This window comes from Hemiscyllium ocellatum, chromosome 42 (genome assembly GCF_020745735.1).
Source record: "Hemiscyllium ocellatum isolate sHemOce1 chromosome 42, sHemOce1.pat.X.cur, whole genome shotgun sequence".
Taxonomy (NCBI): domain Eukaryota; kingdom Metazoa; phylum Chordata; class Chondrichthyes; order Orectolobiformes; family Hemiscylliidae; genus Hemiscyllium; species Hemiscyllium ocellatum.
In genome coordinates, this window is record NC_083442.1 from 26,817,638 (window position 1) to 26,831,562 (window position 13,925).

The following is a 13,925-nucleotide window of genomic DNA, read 5'->3' on the forward strand; positions in this document are numbered from 1 at the left end:
CTGCAAAGTTTGTGTCTTTCTTTTTATTTATTCATATGACCAACACTGAAACCTGTTGCCTATCCATCATCTAGGAGAAAGTGAGGGCTGCAGATGCTAGAGATCAAAGTCAAGACTCTGTTGCTGGAAATGCACAGCTACTCAGGCAGCATCCGAGGAGCAGGGGAATCGACATTTCGGGCATAAGCCATTCCTGATGAAGGTCTCATGCCAGAAGCTTTGATTCTTCTGCTCCTCGGATGCTGCATGGCCTGCTGTGCTTTTCCAGCACCACACTTTCGACGCCTATCCCACCGTCTCCCTTGAGAAGAAAGTGATGAGCCACCACTTTGAACTGTCACAGTTTAGGCAGTGTAGGGACATCCACAGTGCTGTTAGGATGGGAATCTGAGGATATTGGCCCGGTGACAATGAAAGAACAACAGATATGGTTCCAAATCAAGATGGTGTGTGATTTGGAGGGGACTGGATGGGTAATAAAGATTCCAGGTGATAAAAGTCACAGATCTGGAAGGCGCAGTTGGAGGAGCCTTGGTGAGATAGTACAGTGAATATCATGGATGGTGCACATTGCTGAGTTGGTAGTGGCAAAAGACTATGTTTAAGTTGAAAGCACGGAGCCCCCAAGCATGTCATTTAGAAAGGATCTTGGTAAAGTTACATAATGTTCAGCATTAATTCCTACAGCTTCAGATTGAATAAAGTTCTCAATGACTGTAAATGATTTGACTCCAAGTACATCACGATTGGGAGTTATTAAAACTTATCTCAGGATGATGCATTTATTATCTTTATCTCTAGCAGATGGAAATTATTTTTACAAACGAAAGCTGATTCAGTGCCATCACTTTCCCTGTTTAGGATACTGCAAAAATATATATTACAGGAAGATTTGTCACCTCGATATCAAGGGCAGGAGGAGGCGGGAATCTCCAAAACTTTGAGAATTTGTAAAGAAAATTGAAGGGCTAGGTTTTGGAAGTCCCAAAAAGGCAGGTAAAGTTGGGATTAGGAAAGAAGTTACATTTTAAAAATCTCAGCCCTCACCTCCACCCTCCCTCTTCTGGGTGCGGTTTTGACCTTCTTAGATTGATTGATTGATTCAATGTTGTTACATGTACAGAGTTACAGGGAAAAGAGTTGTTTTGTGTGCTCTTCAGGCAGATCATACCATACAAAGTGTATCACAGTGGTAGAACAAAGTGCAGTTTACAGTGTCAAGATTAGAGTGGTGCTGGAAAAGCACAGCAGGTCGGTCAGCATCCGAGGAGCAAGAAAACATCGACGTTTCGGGCAAAATCCTTTCATTGGGATTCCCGATGAAGGGCTTTTGCCCGAAACATTGACTTTCCTGCTCTTCGGATGCTGCCTGACCTGTTGTGCTTTTCCAGCACCACTCTAATCTTGACTCTAATCTCCAGCATCTGCAGTACCCGCTCCTGCAGTATACAGTGTTACAGCCGCAGAGAAGATGCAGAGGGAGGGATCAGCATTAACATTTGAGGGGTCCATTCGAAAGGCTGCATACTGTGGGGAAGAATGTTTTCTTGAATCTGCTCATGTGGGTATTCAAACTTTAGTATCTTCTGCCCAATGAAAGAGGGTGGAAGAGAGTATAACTGGGGTGGAGGGGTCTTTGATTATGTTGGTTGTTTTCCTGAGGTAGTGGAAGTATATGTGAAGCTCAGTGGGTGCAAGTCTGGTTTCTGTAATGCACTGGGCTATATTCACGACTCTATGTAGTTTCTTGCAGATTGGGAAGAGCAGTTACCAAACCACACTGTGATTTATCCAACTAGGACACTTCCTTTGGTGCACGAACATAAATTTGTAAGTATCTTTTTTGAACGTGCTGAATTTCCTTAGCATCCAGAGGAGGTACAAGCGTTGTTGTTCTTTCTTCACCCTTTCATCGACGTGGGTGGACCAAGACAGATTGTTGGTGATCATTGCACCCACTTACTTGAGAAGTGCATGAGAATCATTTCAAAGAAAAATGTTCCTGTGACTTACTTCTGGGATGAAGTGGTTGTCTTATGAGGAAAGGCTGAGCATGTTAAGCCTTTCCTCAGGGGATATTAGAAGAAGGAAAGACAATTCTTTTGAAACATGTGGGCGGCACGGTGGCACAGTGGTTAGCACTGCTGCCTCACAGCGCCAGAGACCCGGGTTCAATTCCCACCTCAGGCGACTGACTGTGTGGAGTTTGCACGTTCTCCCTGTGTCTGCGTGGGTTTCCTCCGGGTGCTCCGGTTTCCTCCCACAGTCCAAAGATGTGCGGGTCAGGTGAATTGGCCATGCTAAATTGCTGTAGTGTTAGGTAAGGGGTAAATGTAGGGGTATGGGTGGGTGGCGGGTCAGTGTGGACTTGTTGGGCCGAAGGGCCTGTTTCCACACTGTAAGTAATCTAATCTAATCTGGAGGGGATAACATAAAACACTTGCTGGAAATTAGAAACCAATATAGAAATTGCAATGTGACATGTTGGCTCAATTGTTACTTCCGCTGCCTCTTAGTGCCAGGGAACTGGGTTCGATTCCAGCCTCGAGTGACTGCCTATGGAGTTTGTATATCTCCCTATGTCTGTCTTGGCATCCTCCCACAGTCCAAAGATGTGAGAATTGGGTGGATTACTTATGGGATATGCAGGGTGACAGGGGTGGGTTCAGGTGGGGATGCTCTTTGGAGGGCCAATGAGTGCTCTTTGGGATGAATAGTCTGTTTTCACACTGTAGGGATTCTATGCTTGTAGATGTCAGAGCAGGTGTAGGCTCATGGGCTGAATGCCCTCCTTATGCCCTGTATCAATTCTGTGACTCCATTGGATCATCCTTCCTCTCACGACATCAGTAGCCTTACAAAAAACAGAGTTGTTGGAAACAAATCTACTGAAGAAATTCCAGCTGGTTCAGGTGGGTGACCATAAAAATATAAGAATATCTAACGTCTTGAACTCATGCAGAGGAGACAGACAATCAAGCACATCTGGAGAGGTGATGCAAGTAAAAAGGATCTGGTTAGAACATAGAACATAGAAAGATACAGCGCAGTACAGGCCCTTCGGCCCTCGATGTTGCGCCGACCGAATCCTACCTAACCTACACTAGCCCAATAACTTCCAAATGTTTGAAGGAATGTATTTATTGTGGCCAATCAAAAACAGCCATCCAACTGTTCTGATCCCATTTTCCAGTGCTTGACCTTGAGTGCCTTGGCATCACAAGCGTACATCTAAATTCTTCTTGAACATTATGAGGATTATTGCCCTTACAGGCAATGAGTTCCAGATTCCCACCAGCTTCTGCTCCTCTCCTTAAATCTATGCCCCCTGGTCATTGCTCCCTCTATCAAGGAAGGTTTCTTCCTGTTTAACCTATCTATGCTCCTCATAAGATTATCCATCTTAATTGTGTCCCCCTCAATCTCTTCTCCTCTAAGGAAAACAATCTGAGTCTGTCCAATCTCACTGAAACTCTCCAGCCCAGGCAATATCCTAGCAATTCTCTCCTGCACCCTCTCCAATGCTATCACATGCCTCATATAATGTAGATTTCAGAACTGCAGTATATAGCATGTATAGGTTTTATACAGTTATAGAGTGAAAGAGTCATCGAGTTATGCTGCATGGAAACTGACCCTTCAGTCCAACTCATCCACTCTGACCAGATATCCTAAACCAATCTAGTCTCAATTGCCAGCTTTTGGTCCATATCCCTCTAAACCCTTCCTATGCATGTACCCATCCAGATGCCTTTTAAATGTTGTAATTATACCCACGTCCACCACTCCCTCTGACAGCTCATTCCGTGCACACACCACCCTCTGTCTGAAAATGTTGACTTTCAAGTCCTTTTCAAATCTTTCCACTCTCACCCTAAACCCATGCCCTCTAATTTAGGACTCACCAACCCTGGAAAGAAACAGCCTTGGATATTCACCCTATCCATACCCCTCATGGCTGTATAAACCTCTATAAGGTCATCCCTCAGTCTCTGACACTCCAGGGAAAAAAGCCCAGCCCATTCAATCTTTCCATATAGGTCACACCCTCCAACCCTGGCAACATCCTCATGAATCATTTCTAAATCCTTTTGCATTTAATAACATCTTCCTATAGCAGGGAGACCAGAATTGAACACAATATTCTAAAAGTGGCCTCATCGATGTCTTGTACAGCTGCAACATTATATCCCAACTCCTATACTCAATGCACTGACCAATGAAGGACAGAGTACTAAAACTTGTTCCAGCATAACTGCATGGTTTGTAAACTGTGTGCTTTGTGAATAAAGATAAAACAACCGTTAGGCCTTTCAGATGTAATTCCCTCATTTGCAAAGTTTGATTTACATTTCCCCATCTGATAACATCTCGGGCATAAAACGACTGACCACCACATGTAGCTAGCAGTGTCGAGGCTACACCTCTGGACTGCAAGTGTTCAAACGAGGTGCTTTTTTTAGAGCGCAGATTAAAGAATTCTCTTGCCCATTCTTCTGATCTATGTTCTGTTCTATTCATCTCAAATCCCAGTGGCTTCTTCTGATGAAGTTCAGAAACTCAGCTTGTGTCTCAGATTTTCCCTCAAAAACCATGCAACATCTGCTGTTCAGTAGGTGGAGATCATTTGGATGGCGTGTGTAGCTGCACAGATGTTGCCTCAAACTACAACTAAAAATATATGCGTTATAATCAGTCTAATTCAGCGCTGTCCATCAGCGAGTGTGGCTGGCATAATAGAGCAAGCCATTCGATTGACAGAAGGAAATGCAAAGGAGCAGGTCTACAACTCCTCGTTTCATTCTGCACGCCAACCACTACAGCCTGATTAGTCACTTCATGAGTTTTAATAAAAGGTGCATTGCTTGCTCTTTGCAAAGCATTTTCATAAAAAGAAAAAAAAAGTAATCACTTTTATTCAACAGCGGATGTTCTGCTTCATAATTTGCAAATCTAATCCAGTTTTATGGATGGATATTAAACTGAGACTGATCTCAGCATTGAGTTAGACATAAAACAGCCTATAGCACTATTTTGAACACGAGCAAGAGACTTCCTTCTGAGTCATATTTGAAAATTTTCCCTGAAACAACATGGCTTAGAATTCTGAAGAAGTGTCATGTTGGACTCAGGACATTAACTCTCTCTCTACCGCTAGACTGATAATTTTCTCCAGCGTGTTCAGTATTTATTTCAGATCTCCAACATTCACAGGACTTCGCTTTGCATTTTGCAAAAATAGCTTATCTCGGTTCATGATCTCTGTAACATGCCTGCAGAATATTTAATGTTGCATAGCTTTGAGGGGGAAAAGCAGAGACACAATTTGGGCCTGCATTGAAAACAAGCAACTTGGAATTAGACATGAATAGAATAGAACATAGATCTGGAAGGTAGCTCCCACATTCCTGACATTACAACTTTGACTAAGCATCAAACAAAAAAAATTAATTGGCTGCAAAACGCTTTGAATCATTCTAGGGTCATGAAAGTTCTTTCTTTCGAACTGACACCAACAATGATTTTTTTTTTACTCACCAGCATTGAACACATATTACCCCATATTCTCATGCCACATGCAGCAAAAGTATTTGAAGAAAATGAATGAGTAACTTCATATCCTCAAGGGATCTGGTTTTAATTTTAATAGAAATTCAAGCGTACCCTCAGACTTATCTGGCTCCTGAATTTACATCATCTCTTCAGCTTTTGAAGTGCAATGTTCTCTTAGATTGCATTGTCCTTTTGTAAACCTTGCACTAGTATTAAACTCCTTCATGAGAAACGTCTTTGCTTGCCAAGTTATTTATTAGCAAATTCAATTCCGAAAACGATTGCTCTTTCTTACTGACACCTGCAAAACTTAGAACAAAAGAAAAGTTCCATTTGTTCACAACTTGAAGGGAGTAGTCTTAAAGGTGCAATGACTCAAATGTGTTCAGACACAGGCAGCACTTAGCAGAAGATAATTTGACACTGCTGTCCACGCAGTGGGGTAAAAAGAACATTGAATCAGATGTAATGCAATTTCCTGGGCAGAGCATGTTTATCTACAGACTCAAGGAGAACCTAACCTGCCTCTGTCCAAATGCTGATTAAAATTTAAATGTCGCAAAAATACAGTCATTATTGACATGGGAAAAATGAATCATAAATTTTTCGAAACCTTAGCAACACTGAATCTCCAGTGTCCTACAACGCTTGGGATTATTTTACAGCAGAAAGAAAAATATGCATTTATAATCAACACAAGTCTGGGGCAGGTAAAACTTGAACCTAGACTTTCTGGCTCAGGTAGGGACAACTAGAACTGCACCACATGAGCTTTGAACTTGCAGTTATAGAACATTTGTAATGGCCACCTGTTTGTTCACTGCAGCCAGTCAAATACATACATAATGCAGTCACTGTGAAGTCAATTGAACTTAGCAAATTCTCACAAATGTGATGATAACCAGATAACTTGCATTTGCGATGTTGCTTAAGGAATGAATGACTTCCAGGACACGAATGACAGCTTCCTTGCTCCTCTTCAAAATGACCTTTTAATCTAACAGGTTAGCAGTCAGAACCTCAGTTTTATAACTCATCTGAAGCTATGATGTGTCTAGACCCTTTAATCCACAATCCCTGATGAGACTGCCAAATGTTTGCAATTTCACAGCTCTGAGCAAACGGAATAAACATTTTATACTGTAAAATGTTAGAGAAATAAAACTACCTGCTTTATATGTGCACAAGTTGTGGGTGGCATGGTGGCACAGTGGTTAGCACTGCTGTCTCACAGTGCCAGAGACCCGGATTCAATTTCCACCTCAGGCAACTGTCTGTGTGGAGTTTGCACATTCTCTTCAGGTGCTCCAGTTTCCTCCCACAGTCCAAAAAAAATGTGCAGGTTAGGTGAATTGGCCATGCTAAATTGCTCGTAGTGTTAGGTGAAGGGGTAAATTTAGGGGAATGGGTCTGGGTGGGTTGCTCTTCGGAGGGTCAGTGTGGACTTGTTGGGCCGAAGGGCCTGTTTTCACACTGTAAGTAATCTAAACTTATTAACAGGAGGTAAATATGAGTTAACAGAAAAACTGGGGTTGAACATTACACAGAGTATATTAAGCAGCGCATGTTGCTCATACAGAACCCATCAATCAAACCACCGAGACTTTAGTGAGACTGTGTGATTACCAATTAACATTAAAACTTTGTTTCCTTTACAAGGGTTTCCAATTCTTCACTTTCAAAGACCGAGCATTGAAACGTTCTCAAAACTATTCTGCGAAAGTTTGTCTCCATGATGACTACTCCTTGATAGTTCAATCTTTTTTCCTAAGACCACATTCCCTAAGGAATTCCTGAGGTTGCTCACAAACACATAATTCTTGGCATAATGTAGTCTTTTTTGAACCAGACAGATAGCTTCACTGTGCTGGGGCTGTCCTGAATTTCCTTGCAATCCAAAAGATTCCATGCTCTCTTCTCCAGCTGAGCCAACCACTCCTGAGATTGCTTTCCATTGTTTTTCCAGGCCGTATCTCAGTGTATAAATGCACAACATGGTCTCATTACATTAGCCACATAGCTGCCAACAACTTCTTACTTCCCAGCTACTTAATCTCTACTCTCAGGATTTGGGCTTCACAAGTGTCAGCATTGATCTTTGTACTGAAGACCAAATATGTAGCTTGTAAACAGAACTTGTGACTCAGAAGTAAGAATGCCACCAGACTAAGGAACGGCTGACAACTAATGCACGGCTTCATTTGTTAAACTTCCCAAGTAATTTATACAACATAATGTGTGTTGATGCATAGAATCCCTACATTGTGGGAAGAGGCTGTTCATCCATCCACTGTCCGAAGAGGATTCCACCCAGACTCACCCCCCACCCCGCTCCCTATCCCCCCAAACCCTGCATTTCCCATGGCTAATGCACCTAGTCTGCACATCCCTAGACATGATTGTCAACTTAGCATGGCCAATTCACCCTAACCTGCACATCTTTGGACTGTGGGAGGAAACTTGAACATCTGGGCAGAGACCCCACACAGACATCCAAGGATAGAACTGAAACCAGGTCCCTGGCGCTGTGAGGTGGCAGTGATGGCCACTGAGCCACTCCTGAAATGAAAATCTAAGTGGTTTGGTGTTGATTGCCAGTGTTGCATAACTGGCCATCGAAAAGCATAGGTCTGGTGAGAATGGACTACTTCCATCATTACAAACAAGTGAATTGGTGCTCAATTTTAGCTGATCGTGCTCAGTTTTCTTTTCCTTCGAGTTCGACGGACAAGCAAATGGGGCAATTTGTTACAAAGCTTTGTAAGAAAAGCTGACAAAGACCAATGTCTGTGCCCCTGCGAGCTTGCATTAACAAGGGTTTGCCAAACACAATTTCCAGAAACGAACCTACTCCACTAAACAAAACCTTCTTTTTTTTTTGTGCTGACAACTTGGGATCATTGAAATAGTAAATTGTTTGTACTAAACCGTCCAGACTGGAAAATCAATTGCTAATCTGTGCTGAGTTAACTGAGCTCATGCCAGGGCAACAGCTGGGGTTTGCATTTGGCCTTAAGGCAAGAGAGCAACAAAAAAATGAGACAAATTTCCTGGTCTTATTTGCTATTTAATGAAGCTCTGCTGGAAAATGCCTGCGGTCAGAACTGTGTGCAACAGTGCTGCCTTTTACAGTCAAATAGCATATTGCAACTCACACACCATGAACAGCCATTTAAGCAAGTGGCTGTGAATCCTGATGAAAATCCAGACTCTCAGGGGAGAAGCTGTAGAGGAAATTGGAGAATAAAATAGCACGTGTGTTCAAGAATTGTTATTTCAGACTGAGGGAAAACAGGCTCTTTATCTCAGGCAGTGTCTTATGAACCTGTGACTGTAATGATCGGATCATTAATCTAACATCCTGATTGATGATGGACAACAGTGAAAGTATTTTGTTTTGTTTCATAAAGACAGGCAATTATTTTTAATCAGACCACAGCACTCATCCTATCAGGTGGACCATTGACGTGTATGAGATGGTGCCAAGACCCCGAAGAGCAAACTGGGATTCAATCTGTCAAGAGACTGGGATTTTTCGAGGTCACTTAGTATTCCCCAGTCCATTGCCTTCTACCAGTCTACCTGGAAAAATGATGCACTGTTCCTTGCTCCACTTCACATGAGAGACAGCATTTCTCACTTAGACACACTGAAGAGATTTGGCTTCCCCTCTGAGAAATAGCTAAAGTAATTTAAAATCGAAAGGTCACTAATTTTCAGTGACTCCCTCAACTTGAACAAATGTTATTCCTTCATTGCGATTTCATCTAAGTTTAGATCTCAGCTTGAGAAAGCCATGTATTTTTCCCTCTTCTGGCAGAAGGAGGTGGCTTGGCTAACTAAACTGCATTGGTTTGAGAGTATGACATGCTGGCATATCCTCTGACACGTATGAGTCAGTTGTTACTGAATGAAAGCAAGCTTATCTAAATCTAGCTCCTTGTATTATTCAGACTGGAAGGAATGCTCCAGTAAACATCTTCTGTTTGATTTGACTTCTGTTTTGCTTTGTTTAAGCAATGGGCGAGGAAACCTACACAAACCTAACACTTTCATCTCTGCATAACATTGGTGTCAGATCTCCAAAGTGCCAGTAGACAGTCAGTTGAGACATATGAAGTGGAGCAAGGAATACCACATTATTTTTTGCAGGGAGAATGCATTGGAGTGGACTGGACCTTGATAATCCCAAACTCTTCACTCATTGAGTCATAGAGATGTACAGCATGGAAACAGACCTCTCGGTCCAGCCTGTCCATGCCGACTAGATATCCCAACCCACCTGCCAGCACCTGACCCATATTCCTCCAAACCCTTCCTATTCATATACCCATCCGAATGCTTCTTAAATGTTGCAATTGTACCAGCCTCCACCACTTCCTCCAGCAGCTCAATCCATACACGTATCACCCTCTGCATGAAAAAGTTGCTCCTTAAGTTCCTTTTTTAATCTTTCCCCTCTAACCTTAAACCTATGCCTTTTACTTCTGGATTCCCAAGGGAAAAAATTTTGTCTACTTATCCTATCCATGCCCCTCATAATTTTGTAAACCTCTATAAGGTCACCCCTCAGCCTCCGACGCTCCAGGGAAAATAATCCCAGCCTGTTCAGCCTCTCCCCAAAGCTCAAATCCTCCAACCTTGGCAATATCATTGAATTGAAGTTTGCTCTTTGGGGTCTGGGGCACCATGTCATACACATCAATGCTCCATCTGAAAGGACAAGTGCTGTGGTCTGATTAAAGTTAGTTGCCCAAATATATGAAATATGTTTCCCAGCAGTCTGTCATCAAATTGGTAGCATGCCTGCCTGATATCCAGAATGCTCAGAGTTCAAGTCCTGTTGTGGGACTTGAGCTGAAAACCAGGGCTGCCATTTCAATGGCAATGGGGAGAGGTGTTGGCCTAATGTTGTTGTTAATAGACTATTAATCGAGCGACACATTTAATGTGATGGAGGTCTGGGTTCAAATCCTGCCATGGGAGCTGGCGGATTTTGAATTCACTAAAAATCTGGAATTATGAATCTAACATGTCCATCAAGCCATTGTTGGGAAAGTCCATTAAGTTAGCTGATGTCATTCACGTTCATGTTGTCTTACCTGGTTTATCCTACGTGTGACTCCACACCCAGGGAATACTAAGTAACATCGGAAAAATCCCAGTCCCTTGTCTGATGGAATCCCATTTTGGTCTTCGGGATCTTGGCACCATCTCATACATGTCAAGGCTCCACCTGATAGGATGTGTGCTGTGGTCTGATTAAAATGCAGTTCATCCCTAATTAGGCGCCATTGCTAGCCCAGCTAACAATGCCCATGTCTGGTTAATGAATTTTAAAAGTAGCAAAAGGTAGTGCTGCATTGTCAAAGGTAGATTGAGCTTTGACTCAATGACCCCACTTGTCTACTCTCATGGGTGTTAAAGTTCCCACAGCATGATTTGGACAAAAAATAGGATAGTTAGCCCCAGTATCCCAACCAATGTTTCTCAAATTAAGATTTGCTTGAGCTGGCTGTGCATAAGTTGTTTGCCATGTTTCCTTCATTGTAAGACTGACTGCACCTCAAGGCTGACTGACTGCAGAGCTGCTGCCACGGTGGCTCAGTGGTTAGCACTGCTGCCTCACAGCACCAGGGACCTGGTTTTGATTCTGGCCTTGGCTGACTGTCTGTGTGGAGTTTGCATATTCTCCCCTGTGTCTGTGTGGGTTTCCTCCCACATTCCGAAAGATGTACATGTCAGGTGAATTGGCCACGCTAAATTGCCCATTGTGTTAGGTGCATTAGTCAGGTTGAGTCTGGGTAGGTTACTGTTTGGAGGGTTGGTGTGGACTTGTTGAACCGAAGGGCCTCTGTAAGTAACCTAATCAAAAGTATTTCGTTCACTGCAAGGGCAGTAGCATGTTTAATAGTTATGCAATTTGCATATTTTTCTCTCTTCTGAACTGTCATACAATCATGCTAAATAATGCTGGACATTATATTCTCTGGCAATGAAAAGGATTTGATATACCACCTTAGTAATAAACTGTGCTCTGGTTCTGCTCTGTAATGGTGTACATGTTCATAAATACCTCTTTGTGTGATAGAACACTGGAAAGTGAAAGAAAAGACATCTTCCCTGTATAAGGATGATATAAGTCAGGCTTTGGTCTTACGTGGCACAGTGGTTCAGTGGATCGCACTGCTGCCTCAGCAGTGGGTTCAATTCCAGCCTCAGGTGACTGTCTGTGCGGAGTTATCACATTCCCCTGTGTGTGTTTGGGTTTCTTCTGGGTGTTCCAATTTCTTCCCACAGTCTAAAGATATTCAGGTTAGGTGGATTACAGGGTAACAGGGATTGGGAAGGAGTGTGGGTCTGGGTGGCATGCTCTTTGGAGGTTCAGTGTGAACTCAATGGGTTGAATGGCCTGACTCCATTCTGTGAGGATTCTATGAACTGAAGGCACTGCCACCAATGGTGAAGCCACCTAAATATCAGGAGGAAGATCAGAACTGGAGGAACACAAACAGATCTTCGGGTTTTCAGAGCTGGAGGATGTTACTGAGAGAAGGAGGAATGCAATAATGAAGAGTTTTTTGTAAAGGGAAGGATGGAAACTTTGTCACTGTAAGACATTGCCAATTCAGGATTCAGTGTTGGCCGTTGATCATGACAGGAGGGATCTGGAAGACGTGGATGCATGCAGTTCATCTGAGAAAGTTGACAGAGATCTGACTGAGCTGAAAGAGATAATGTAAAACTGAAATCCACCCAAACTGGTGATATTGCACTGTCTTTGTGTTGAAGAATCAGGTAATCTAGCACATAGTATCAATTAGGGAAACTATCTCTTTTCTAGTTCCTGGTAGTTTCAATTATTTATAAATATTTTCCTAATCAGCCTGTTTTAATATCATATTAGATTTCAGTTTAGATTCCCTACGGTATGGCAACAGGCCCTTTGGCCCAACAAGTCCACACTGACCCAAAAAGAGTAACCCACCCAGACTCTATCACCATATTTACCCCTGACTAATGCACCTAGCACAATAGGCAATTTAGTATGACCAATTCACCTGACCTACACGTCTTTGGGCTGTGGGAGGAAACCAGAGCACCCAGAGGAAACCCACGCAGGCACAGGGCAAATATGCAAACTTCACACAGACAGCCGCCTGAGGGTGGGAATCAAACCTGGGTCCCTGGTACTGTGAGACATCACCGAGCCACCGTGTCACCCAAAATCAAGCCCACGCAGACATGGGGAGAATGTGTGAACTCCACACGGTCACTCAAGACTGTAACCAAATCTAGGTCCCTGGCGCTATGACGCAGCAGTGCTTACCACTGAGCCACTGTGCCACACCTTAAGTACACATATTTTATTGGAAAAACACATTTTGTTCACTAATGTCCTTTAGAGAACGTAACTACTGTCCTTACCTGGTCTGGCCTACATGTGATTCCATCCTCACAGCAATGTGGTTAACGTCTAATACAGGCTGTTCCATAACAGGGCAACAGACGTTTAAATGAGCTCAAGTTTATGTAAGATTTAAGACAGGAGATGGCCGGTAGAGGTCAGTCAATTCTAACAAGGTCCCGGATTGATATCTGGGCCATGTAATAATGTTGGGCTGCACACAACATGCGTATTTATCTGGCAATACTTCAGTGGAGATTTTGAACAGTTCAGAGAATGCAAGCTGACGGGAACAAATAATGAAGAAAAATAGAATTCATTTTGTTTCTAAAGGACGGAGTTAAGTATGACAAAAGAGAAGTTGTGCAAAATGCCAAGAAGCAAAGATCAAGGGACAAGTGTCAAATGAAATTAAACCATGATTACGTCTCGAATATTCTTTTAAATTCAATTTTCGGCATTTAATCACTCATCAGGTGAATGTAACATTGGCCAAGTGTTGCAGTGTGCTATTTAGAAGCATGAAATGGATGCCTTAAAGCTTGTTTCCCAACAGAAACATTCTTCTGCTGACCACATGGATAATTAGTGGACTGTACCATTAAAAATGTGAATGCTCCAACTGAGTAATATATATGGACATGTATTTAATTAATTATGAAATAGGACTGATGGCTCAAAGGGGAAAGATTCTTTAGGGCTATCCAAATTAAGGAGGTATTTGACAAGTTGTGAATACAGCAATGAGTTCCTCGAATGGGACTTCCTTTGAATCACTGTCCCTCAAAGCGCACACTGTGATTACACCAGAAGGAAGCAAATTCAAGGCAACTCAAGTGAAAGCTTGACATGAAACGACTTACTGCTTTGCAAAAGAGAAGCAGCATAGTGCAACTTTAATTATTGAAACTTCAGAAATAGAAATTAACGTCACCCCATGCCAAAGAGTAAGGAAGGGATTGAA